The following is a 13,326-nucleotide window of genomic DNA, read 5'->3' as shown; positions in this document are numbered from 1 at the left end:
ACAGCTCAGAAAAAGGGATTGTTCATTCGGATATGTGGTTGCTTGACCCTAAGATGCTACGACGCTAATGGGTCGACCGGTGGGTATACTGGGTATTTTCCACCGACCGACATTAGCTATGTTGATCTCTCCTCCACTGCCTCACTTTGCCTGCACTTCTTCTTACCGGTTTGTTCTTATTTTCTTCCACCGACCCCGGTTTTATCTCTCCTGAATTATAAGTCATCCACATCTTCTTTTGCTTGCTTATGCTTGAAATCATAACCAAAAGGTTTCAGGTTCTTCTGTCTCTTTATTTATGAGATTATTTTCCTTGATTTGGGCATCTGTGTGTTAAAGTCTATTTGGGTGGTTATAAATTAAAATTACAGAACCTATTTCACCACAGGAGCTTCAGGTTCTTCTGTTGATTGACGTGCTCAAGAACGGGCCTAAGAGGAGTACTCAAACTTATTGTGGTGACAGATGGTGAACGTATCTTGGGACTTGGAGATCTTGTGTGTCAGGTAACATAAGAAAATTTTTCTTTCCTTGATGATTACGTTCAATTGTCTCTATTAATCGTTTTCAAATTCTCGAATCAGCAATCAAAGTATGATTTTGATTTCATTTTTTATGATCCATTTGACTTCTTATTCAAGATATGATTTCCATTTCCCACAATATTTTTGTATACACCGATTTTAGGTGATTTGTCTATTTAATTTTGCATTTTTTATCGTTTTCCCTAAGGTATTCTTTTGGGTACATGGAATTTTTTATTTTTGTTATGATGAGAGTGAAGGGGTTCTTTATAATGAATGAAAATTTTCATATATTCCCATTTTACATTTCTCTTTGGTCCCCAATCATCAATTATGTAGTTTTAATAATTTTACTCTAATTTTTCCATCAAATTTATTTGGGTCGATAACTCCCCAAAACTTGTAAAACTCTGGTTCTGAGAGGCATTGGGAATATAGACAGGAGAAAGGGAATTTTATCTAGATACATTCACTAATCACAATCCTCAAGCCAATCAAATAAAGAGTTCAATTTGATCATTTTTCTCATGTTCGTGATGTTTTTCTTCTGAGTAATAAGTCAAAATATGGTTGATGTTTTTGTATTAAACAAAAGATCGTTAATGGAAGAAGTTTTATAAATATATCATTGCTTAATTGCAAATTATGTATTCGCGGGCATTATAGATACCTTCAATATTGTTGTCATTTCGGTTGTAGATTATGTCATGTTTACAAGCCTCCCAATCTTGGCCAGTATGATTATGTTTGAGTTTATTGTAGAAACAAAATAATAGAAAACTTTGCCTTTTTTGCCATATTTTGAAGTTTTATGATCATGGTATTCTTAAAGTGCTTTCAAAAATGAATTAATCAAAATGACTCAGTCGATATTATAGGTAAACAAGAATAAAATCCTGGAAACTGCTACAAATTGGTTCAATCAAGAAGGAGATGATTAAGCCCTATTTCTCTGTCTGGAACTGTGGTAAGTCTTCATATTCTAACAAATCTTTCCTCAAATCCTCTTCTTTTGCCTACTCTTTTCTAAATTACATCAAGATGACACTTAGTGAAAATCCCAAACCCTTCCCAAAATCCGCTTACAAGTCTTCTTCTTTTGTTTGTTCTTCTAAAAGGGAAGCTTTAAATACGTTGTATATATTTGTACTTGGTTATAAATCGTATCTTTTTTTATATACAAGATATATAATCAAATCCAGAATGTGAGTTCTAATTTTTTTGATTGAATGAGAGAATAGTAAATGGAAACATCACATAGACATGGATAAAATGACTTACTGCTTGAACAACAACTTCTGCTTTCTGTAAAAGAGGCAGAAGGGAATCTGCAGCTGCTTTAGGGTCGCTTTCAAGTGCACTCAGACCTGGTTTCAGCTACATTATAAAACTATAAATTGAAATATTAGTACTATTCTTACAACAGGAAAAACAACTTCTACTTTCTGTAAAACATTGCTACTGTTGAATACAAGGTAGGGGAATTTATGTCTTTTCACCAATCTTGTTGCATATTCTTAACTTATCCAATTTTGGCAGGTTGATCCTGCGACATGGCCAATAATGATCTTTGGGGTCTGCTAGAAGGATTAGAGATTACAGTTAAGCTTCTATCTAAGACTTCAAGCCAAGGACTTGATGAATTTAAGCTAGCAATGTTTTACTTGATTCGGACATGAACCCTAAGATATCATACTTTGGCATGGCTATAAGCTTTGGAGGAAAGGAGACTCAAGCAAAAGCAAACACACAGAGAGTTGTTGGCACATAGAAAGCTATATAATGCAATTGTATATATATAAAATTTGCTTCTCTTGAGTTCATTTTTTATAACATTTACTCACTATGGAAATAATTATTTGTATTTGACATATTAGTGAAATGAATTATCTTTGTTATTATGGTATTTTATTTTGTATTATGAGATTTTTAATGTGTTATTTGATTTGAAAATTAGTAAATCTATCAAAATATATAATTTTTAAAACATTTAACTTTATGACACGCAAAATGCATGTCATCTTCATTTATGGCAGGGGCTTTAATGATACGCAATGCGTGTCCTAAACGTGCGTCGTAAGGTGACGACACGCAAATGCGTGTCGTCTTCCTTTATGACAGGGCCTTCCTTGATACGCATTGCGTGTCGTAAATGAGCGTCGTAAATGCGTGTCGTAACTGCGCGTTATAAATGCGCGTCCTCTATAGACGAAGCGCAAAAGCGTGGCGTCTCTCATTATGACAGGGCCTTCCTCTACACGCATTGCGCGTCGTAAAAGGTTGCTTTTCTAGTAGTGACTAATGGTCCAAGATCCATCATGGTGGCACAACATGGAGTAATTATTGAGCAATACCAACTTCTAAGCATCCTTGAATGATCTTGAGCATCATAGAGGACTTCATAGCATATTTGGCTCATCAAGGACCAAGATGGTCCAACTTGCGCCATCATGGCGCAACAGGAATATGGATGGCGCAAGAACATCAATATTGGAGCAACAATACCACCATGTCACAACAAGAACATGCATGGCGCAACAAGGCCATGCATGGAGTAAGAGCAATCCTCATGGCGCAAGATAAGTACCCATTGGATCAAGAGGGATTCTCATGGCGCAATAGGAACCCCTCCTGGTATAAGAGGGTATATCATGGTGCAAGAAGAGATGTCATGGCGCAAGAGTACCCTTCTTGACCTATCCCTTTAACATATGGTGCAACAACGTTCCCTTGTTGCTCCATATCACTCCCAAGTGCTCCAAACCTCTTCCAGTTGCTCCAAACCCCCATTTGTATGATCCGTTTCTTTGGCACTTGATCCGTTCCCTAGTCAGGCACTCCATTCCTTTCTCATATGATTTTTTCCTTTGTCACATGATCCATGAGCCCTAAGTGCTCCATTGAGTTCCAAGTGATCCAAATGTTCCATGATCATGATCCAAATTCTCAAGTCATATTTAACAATCTCCACCTTGACTTGAGCATCCTCTGAACTCCAACTCGGACAAGAACTTCCTCTCCCTTCCTACCATTCGTCCCCGAAGGGACCTACCTCCTACGAACATCAACCAAGTCCAATCAAAGCTTGAACTTCTCCGTGGGCAACAACTTTGTCAACATATCTGTTGGGTTAACGTTTGTATCAATCTTCAGTATTGAAAACTTGTCTCCATCCAAAATATATCGAATGAAATTCAACCTCACATCAATGTGCTTTGTCTTCTCGTGATACACATGGCTATTAGCAAGACTCAAGCACTTTGACTGTCACAATATAAGACATGCTTCTCCACCTTGTGACCAAGACTCTGAATAATCCCTTGCAACCATATCTCCTCTTTTATTCCTTCCGTCATGGACATGTACTCGGATTCAGTTGTAGAAAAAGCAACGGTATCTTGTAACGTTGACTTACAACTGATGGCACATCTGAATATAGTGAATATGTAGCACGTCTATGACCTGCGCTTGAACAAGTCACCACCATAATCAGAGTCAACATATCTCACCAAGTCACTCTTCGTATTTTCTCCATACACCAAGCAAACATTCGTCGTTCCCTTCAAGTATCGCAAGATCCACGTTACAACTTCCTAATGATTCTTCACTAGATTAACCATAAACCTACTAACCATACTAATTTCATAAGCCAAATCAGGTATGGTACAGACCATAGCATACATGTTACTTCCAACAGCACTTGAGTATGGAACCCCCGCTCATGTACTTCCTTTCTTCATTAGTATAGTGCTTGGACCAAGTTTAAAGTGAGCCGCTAAAGGAGTTACAACTGGCTTGGAATGATCATAACTGAAATATTTCAGAATTTTCTCAATGTACTTCTGTTGAAAAATACATAACCGCCCTACTCTTCTGTCCCTTTGAATCTCCATCCCAAATATTTTCTTTGCTGCTCCCAAATCTTTCATCTCAAACTCATTCTTCAAGGTCACCTTCAAGTCATTTATTTCAACCATGTCTTTGGTTTCGATGAGCATATCATCAACATATAGCAATAGATATATGTAGGAATCCGGTGACAATTCCTTTGACTAAACACAACTGTCAAACTGGCTCCGAGTGTATCCATTTTACATCATGAATGAAACAAATCTCTTGTACCATTGTCTTGGAGACTGCTTCAAACCATATAGAGATGTCTTCAGCAAACATACATGATCCTTCTTAGAATTAAGGAACCCTTTTGGATGGGACATATAGATCTTCTCTTCTAAGTTCCCATGAAGAAATGCAATTTTCACATCAAGATATTCAAGCTCCAGATCAAATGCACTCACCATGGCCAAAAGAACCCGAATTGTCTTGTGCTTCACGACCGGTGAGAACACCTCGTGATAATCAATTCCTTATTTCTAACAAAATCCTTTCACCACCAACCTTGCCTTGAACCTAGCTGGTTCAACTCCTGGTATCTATTCATTCTTCTTAAAGATCCACCGATAACCTTTTACTCATATTGCATATCCTAGAAATACGCACTTCATTTCCCTTGGCTCAAGTTTACCATCATTCACATGAGCATATGCGGGGCATCCAAATATACGCAAACCAAAGTAGTTAGAGGGTTTCCCGGACCATACATTTTGAGGAGTCTTCAAGTATATTGCAGTTGATGGTGACCTGTTCACCGGATAGCAAGCAGTGTTAACTGCTTCTGCCTATAATTTCTTGGATAAGTTGGTAAATATTCGCATGCACCTAACACGTTGCATGAGTGTTTGGTTTATCCGTTCTGCAACTCCATTTTGATGTGGTGTGTTTCGTACAATGTGGTGCCTCACTATACCTTCTGCTTTGTAGAAATTATCAAATGGAGCATTGCAGAACTCCAACCCATTGACTGTCCTTAGAGTCTCGACCTGTTTTCCAGTCATTTTCTCAACCCTGAACTTCCACTCCTTGAACATCCCAAAGACCTCATCTTTGGTCTTTAGAAAATACAATCAAACCTTCCTTGAATAATCATCAATGAACGTCAAAAAGTATGAGCATCCTCCTTGAGACTTCACTAGTGCAGGACCCTACAATCCGAGTCAACATACTCCATAATTTCCTTGCTTGTGTGTTGAAAACGAAAAACTAGTATTTCTTTTATGAAAATAGGCCATAACTTAATAACTATATTAATACGTATTAGTAAAAAAAAATGTAAAAAAGAGGTCGCACCAAATCTCTTTTAGAGGTTTGTTTGGTAACTCATTAATGGAACCATTAGTCGTTATATCCGTATTGGGCAATATCCGGTATTTTTGGTACCGCATTTAAACAAATTAAAAATTTTGGAGTCGTTTCTAAATGGTTAAATGATTTTACTTTCTTGTAATCATTAAGAAGCTGAAACTAGGGGTGAGCAAACTCAAACCAAGAAACCGAAAAACCGACTAAAACCGAAACCGAAGCAAAACCGAAACCGAAGCAAAACCGACGGTTAGGGTTTGAATTTTTTATAAACCGAAAAGTCGGGTTCGGTTTCGGTTTTTACCTAGAAACCGACCCATCCAACCCAAGAAACCGACCCATACTTAAAACCGACAAACCGCCCCAATAAACCGATCAATCCAACCCAAGAAACCGACTCATACTTGATTGTGTTTTTTTTGTTGTAATAGACTATTTGGGGCTTTGGTTGTAACTTATAATAGACTATTTGGTTATAAGCCTCATGTTTCTTAAAGTATTTAACTTCAATTTGGTGTTTTTTGAAGTATTTAACTTTTTGCTTTATTTTTGGAAAATGAGTTTGAACCCAAAACTCATGGGTTTAAACCCAGAACCCGTCAATGTATGAGTTGAACCCAAGAAACCAAAAAACCGCCCAAACCGACCTCAGAACCCAAGAAACCGAACCGATCAGAAACCGATCCTATTAGGTTCTGAAAACCAGAAACCGACCATTTATGAGTTGGATTGGGTTTGGGTCTAAAACCGACCCAAACCGACCCATGCATAGTCCTAACTGAAACTATTAAGTTCACTGTCTTTGTTGATACTTTATCTATAAAAAAGGGATAGTTTGTTTTGTCTTATATTAATATAAATATTGATAATAACAATACGGGAAAAATATAAAAAGTTTCATTTTTTTAATATTTTTTTGATAAAGTTTTAATTTTTTTTAATAAAAAATCCTAATTATTTAATATTTTATCAAAATTAACAAAAAAAATATTATTTTATTTTAACACAGAATAACATATTATTATGTAAAATTAAATAATCAAATGTTTTCGATTTAAAAGAAAAATTAAAACTTACTGAATTTTATTTCCAAAAAAACAAAACTTTATATATTTCCCATAACAATAAAATATTCATTTATATTTGCTTTTAGAGAAAACTTTACTACCCAGCGGGTGCAATTCTATTGACCACCGACAAAGTTGGGGGAAAAAAATCCAATATTCATTGGGATGTGCAACATTTCCATTAATAACATGTAGTTTTGACATTTCTTTATGAATTATACGTATACCAAATTTATGCGATCTAACTTTTTATTGTAGTAAATTATACGTAATATTTACAGGGATTAGACTAACTATAAACCATTATACTATACGTATACATGATCTTTAAATTACTTAATTACTAACTTATATAAATCTTGAAATGTATTAAAACAGAGTGCTAAATTTGATCACCAAATCAATTTTATAAACTTAAAATGATTTAGTATTGATTGGAAAGAGGTGGTTGGGCATATCATTTACCAATGCTAGTGGGCAATTTACTTATAAATAATCGTGTGATAAATGATATATGATAATATACAAATATACAATAACCGTTGCCCCACGTTATTAACTTAATATTTATATATCAACAATTTGATCTTTGTTGTTTTTAATTTAAAAAAATTTTAAAAAAAAATAGTTTGAAACATACATGAAGTTGTATGTACTACGCTATAACTTAATTTAAGAATATTCCCAAAAATATCGCATGATGTTATGAAATAAATATATTTTTGATCAACTTTTTTTTCATTTACCGCAATGATCATTTAGTCCAAAATAAGGAAATTTCATATTCCGAACACTAAATAATGTTAACTAGATGGGAATCATGCGCGCCCGTTGGCGCTGAGTTGTTTTTTTTTGTTCTTTCGGATTCTATATCCGACTTGTACTAAAGAAGAAGTGGAGTTCAACCACCCACAAACAATAAAATATCGATAGCTTAAGCATCGGATGACCTTAAATTCTCCATTTGATCCATTAATGATCTCGATCGTTGATGCCTAAACAACCAATGGGAATATGATTAGGCCAAAGTGAAGGAAATAACAACATACCTTACTTTTTTTACCAATATATAGACAACATACTTTATTTTTCTATCATAATAACAATGTACTTATATTTTTACCAATAACAATACTCTTTCCCTTAAATATTCTTCATTAGGTTTCCTCTTTTGTCCACTGAAACAAAAAAATAAAGTCAAATGACTTTCTTTTTATTTCTTTAAAACAGTTAAGTATAATGACAAAAGTACCCTCAAAGAATTTTTTTTGCTAACATATACAAATCAATAAGCAAAGTGACTATTATTTTTTAATTTGGTAAACTAAAATAACTAAAGTTGATGTGAGATCAAACCTTCAACAATATCATGATTGGTCATGATATTCTTTATTTCTTTAAAACTCTTCCTTTCTTAACATCTTCAACAATATCTATATTGCTTCCACTTGTAGATGAGCTGGCTTTCTTTTGGTTTTGAGTGGAGTAGAATGTCGATCTCTCTTGTATTTTCGTTTTGAGTGTTGACATTGGCTGCATTTTTGGTGATGTAGTTTCATCCAATGTTGTATGCAAGCTAACATAGGTGAAGTTATATAACATTCATAGTTTTACATATGGAATTAGAAACTTACATATCCAAGATAATGTTTAAAAGGTGAAAGAGAGGCCTGTTATGAACAGATATAAGATAATCTAACCTTATTGAAGTGGGACAATCTGTAATCAGGCAATATTCAAAGGCATTCTCAATGATAGATTATATCCCCAACCGCACCAAGCGAATAGTCTCCACCAAAATATACTGATGAGTGTTGATAATTGATATAGGATTTGTTTTAAATGTGTAAAATAAACTTGGAGAGGAGAGAGAATAGTGTAGTGTATCCCACCATAACATAGCATCGTAATCATTTTTATGCAAAACTTTATTTATAGGAGGCATTTCATCTAACACCTTTTGTGCATTCTCAAACTAACTCTGATTTTCAATACCAACCAACCTAAACACTGCTCAGAAACAGATTTATATTAACTTTGTTGCACAAACCCAATACCGGGAAATGAATAAGAGGAAATTATTGAATTACCCCAAGCGTATGTATTGCTATAAACAACATTAACGTGCATGAAAGAGCCAAAAGATTTTTTTTGGTGTTCTTGAAAACGTAGTATGTGAAAATTGAAAGATACAAGGAATCTATAATTTGCACACTTTTGTTTATATACACATTTATTTATTTCAGGAAATTGTCCCTATCATGTCCAATTATTTTAATGGAAGTTTCAAGTTTGCTACCTTTCTTTGACTCTATGCGTATATGGTCTTCATAATTCAAGCTAAGTGTCCTCAAGATAAGACTCATCTTTTGTCTCACAAGCTGCTATTTTTCTATATATATTCACCCCAAATCTGATGTTATTTCTCATCCTCGATCAACAACATTCAATCTTCTACCCTCAATTGAAACAGTCAGTGTAAAAACATGGGAAATGCTCAATTTGATCAACATTCAGAAGATCAGATGTTGAAAACAGAAAACAAAAAGATGGTGGATTCTCCAAAGGCTTTCGATGCAATCTCTATTCCGATGGGAATCTTCTTTACTGTTTTCTTCTCGGTTGTTTATTACCTTCTGATCAGATGGCATGAAAAGATCAGAAACTCCACTCCTCTCCATGTCGTCAACATGTCTGAAATGGCTGCCATCATATGACATCCCCAAAATCACGGCCAGAAAAGACCGATTTTGTTTATGCTTTATAAAAATCAGACTACTTCATTTTATAAAAAGGTTGCGGAATTTGTTCCTAGAAAAACATGGTAAATACGTTATTAAAACATTTTCGAAGAAACGTATTTATTTCATTTTAAAATGTTTAGGATGTCATCGTTAATATCGAAACATAAGCATAAACAGACTTACAATGATTTAAACTAGTGATCTACATCTCTTTTAAATCTCTCAGTGTAATGTCACTTCACTTCGTCACCTGTGATATACATAAACTGAGTGGGTCAGGTTGGGAAACCTGGTGAGAACATAGGGTTTTCAACCCACAATAATATAATTATTATGTTCAATCAAACAATCAACCCAATTACGCATCCCCATTATCTTCTTTACTCTTTAAGGATTTAACCTAAGAGTCATCTATCCTGCATTCGTTTATTCCGAAGTCCCTTACTTCCAGGGTTATGGGACTGGCACTAAATCCATAGCTGCCAATGTTCGTTCATAAAGCACTAATTCCATAGCTGCTATAGTCTATTCATCGGGTACTAAATCCATAGCTACCAGTCTTTATCTAATAGGTACTAAGTCCATAGCTACCAATGTTCAACAGGTACTAAGTCCATAGCTACCAATCCCTACAGGTACTAAATCCATAGCTACCAACGTCTAAAAGGTACTAAGTCCATAGCTACCGGTGTTTGTCCCATAGGCACTAAGTCTATAGCTGCCAATGTATACTCACGTCATCTTCTATCTCTCATCATTCATCTACCCACCTCATACCCAACATTTTCGTATATATAAAATACGTATACAGTTTAAGTCCTTTAAAACATGTATAAAACGTTCAACCAGCATAGACAGCAAGTATTCAGATAATGTGCACACATAGCACGTAGTTTATATAAAATACTTCATATCTATGTGTAAGATGAAAGGGACTATGCACTCACTTGAGAAGGTGGTGACTCGGTACTCGGACAGCGCTTCGTTTACTTTAAAATAATTTCCTTCGACGAAACCTAATATTATTACCACTAGATTTTAGTCTAATATTTACCGTGACTAATTATTAGTCTTATTATTATTATTATTATATAAGCGTTTAAACAATACTTTCCAACCACTATGTACAGACAGGGGCCAGACATAAAACACCGGAGGGCAGGACCATTTTGGCATATAGCACTTCTGAAATCCAACAACCCTATGCGGCTCTTTAAACCAGATTCCCCGTACCGCGAGTAGTTAAAAAGATATTATAACGACACTTATATAAGTCATAATAATAGCTCAAATATTTATTATAAATTTATAATAACAATACTAATTTTAAATATAAACTATATTTAAAATAGGGTAAGCAAAACTTACTTACAAGGGGATTTTAGCTAGGAGTCGGGCTCTGTAGGGGCAGAACTTCGTCGCTGAATCTTTCTAAGAAAGATTCGTGCAGCGCTTCAGCGCTCACCTTACTATGCTAAAACTACAGAAAGAGAAGTCGAATCACGAGGGACCGAAATGCTCGGGGGATAAGGAGAGAAAGACTCTTGAATCAAGAGAATGGTGCAAGAAATATGAGAGCCCAAGCCTCTTATTTATAGTAATTGAATTTACAAAAACTACCCTCCATAATTACTTAATGACCTTATAGTTATATAAACAACTAAACACCCCTTTATAATACTATTTTAAATAGATTTAATGATATTTGCACTAAACTAATGTCGAAAGAACTCAACATTAGTCTTATAATGACCGCATCGTCGATACCTTTCTAATGATATATACATATGTATATATATGTGTACGTATATATGATTTATACTTTATTTTAATACGTAAATATGCTATTATAATTTGTAACTCGTTCATACGAACTTCGTTTTTGACGTTCTTTATATCCATGCGTAGGTGGAGACGCACTCTACAACTTTCGTTTAGACTCCTTCGGCTAATTTTGAATTTATTTTTAAAGTTATATTTTTAACAGGCCGGGACAGGATTGGTCCGTTATAATCTCATAACTTCTTCATCCGATGTCCATTTTCGTCTGTCTTTTTATTGTTACGCTACTAATAATGAGATCTTCAATTCTCGTTTAGGTTGTGTCGGCTAAAAATCGCTCGATCTAATATTCGAATTTCGGACTGTACACTGCTAATCCGAAACTTCGAAAAATCGTAACTTCTTCATACGAAGTCAGATTTGGGCGTTTTTTTTATCGAAGTTCTTAGTTTAACATATTCTACGACTTTCGTTTAGAGCGCTAAATCTAAATCTCGCTCTATCATAAATTTACTATTTACGCTTCCCGGCGCCGTGCCGGTTCCGACGCGAAACTTCGACGGGTCATAACTTCTTCGTTATAACTCGGATTTCGGCGTTCTTTATATGTACGGAAACCCTGTGACATCTTCTACAACTTGGTTAAGATTATTTATTCTAAATAATCTTTTTGTCGAAAAGTCGTTTTCGACCCCTATTGCCTCTAAATTGACTAGCCCGGATCTGCAGGCGTTACAATTATCTCCCCCTTTGGATGATTACGTCCCGAAATCATCAACGAAACAGGGTCATATAATGACTCCATACGTCATCTCTTCATCCTAGGTAATAATTATAACTTCTACATTCCTTCAATTCTATCTCTTAAACTCATTGACTGTAAGAGTACTCGATCGTGCACCTGCTCTCTACCTCAGGTTAGACTCCAAATTATGACCTTCAAGTCACAATCTCAATCCTTGCTGGATACGGACTTGAGATAAGTTCTTTTATTACTACTATAGATCGATGTGTCATATTCTAATGACCTATCATCGTATGTTGCAACACTTAGACTTAGGTCTCTTAGAGTTAAATTCTAAAATAGACTATGCCTTCCTTCATGTTCTAATGTGATATAATCACACTTTAACATTAGGCATTTCTAGCCACCAACTTCTTTAACAACGAGTGCGATACTTCTATTGATGGCTTTGATTTCAACCGTTTGGTTTAAGTCGGACGCTACATCAAACTTGGTCCTCTGAGCCACACAACATACTCATCATAGTCGGACTCGATTCGATATGACCACTAGGGTCGGAATATCAACAATCTTCTTAGTCATTACCGAAACGATGGTAACAACACACTTGAATAAAGCGAAATCAATTACTAGCTTCTTGGTAACCTTGTGACTTTCCCTGATCCAAGTGTGAGTCCTGTGCTTCCGGTAGTATAGGCCTCTACTACCATTCACACCTACTCATACTCGTCCCAAGTATTGTCTCGCAGTTTCCCAAGTCACCATGCAGCAAATCATACAATCATTCAACACATCAGATAACAAAACGACGGTTTTATATTAATTCTTGAAACGATTACATAGGTGTTCAAGTTCACCCTAGACTATGCCTCTACTAGGCTACATCATACGAAACTATGGCTACTGCATAATCCGATCTTCGGGTAAGAAGTCCTCATTCTTGATTCCTCGCATGGTTCTCTGCTTCGTCGAGGATCATGTGAAATGCCCTTGGCCTTGGTGGCGCATCTGGTCTTGCTGCTTTATTTTTCCTTGGGCAGTCTCTGGACATGTGCCCCTTGCCTCCACATCCGTAGCATACTTTGTCATTATGTGTGCAGTCTTTGGAATAGTGACCCGTCCTCCCACACTTGTAACAAGTCACTTCTTCGTTGCACTTCCCACCATGCTTCTTCTTGCATTTATCACACCATCTTGTTTCACCTCCATCTGCTCCTCCGAGTTTTGAGAATTTTCTTTCCTTGTTCGACCTCGAAGATCCCTCA

General features: G+C 35.6%; 1 long non-coding RNA gene across 1 annotated transcript; it reads right to left on the bottom strand.

The window, feature by feature from the left end:
• Window positions 1-7,632: 7,632 nt before the first annotated feature.
• On the bottom strand, window positions 7,633-9,522 carry LOC145087535 (uncharacterized). The gene is made up of 3 exons (XR_013700829.1): window positions 8,147-9,522; window positions 7,914-7,968; window positions 7,633-7,785 (listed from the first exon to the last, which is right to left on the bottom strand). It is a non-coding gene; the product is annotated as an uncharacterized LOC145087535 (long non-coding RNA).
• Between the last annotated feature and the right edge of the window lie 3,804 nt (window positions 9,523-13,326).

Source organism: Lactuca serriola, chromosome 2 (assembly GCF_051521515.1).
Source record: "Lactuca serriola cultivar US96UC23 chromosome 2, Lser_US96UC23_V15, whole genome shotgun sequence".
Taxonomy (NCBI): domain Eukaryota; kingdom Viridiplantae; phylum Streptophyta; class Magnoliopsida; order Asterales; family Asteraceae; genus Lactuca; species Lactuca serriola.
The sequence above is the reverse complement of the archived record's forward strand: the minus strand, read 5'-3'. Positions and strand labels throughout refer to the sequence as shown.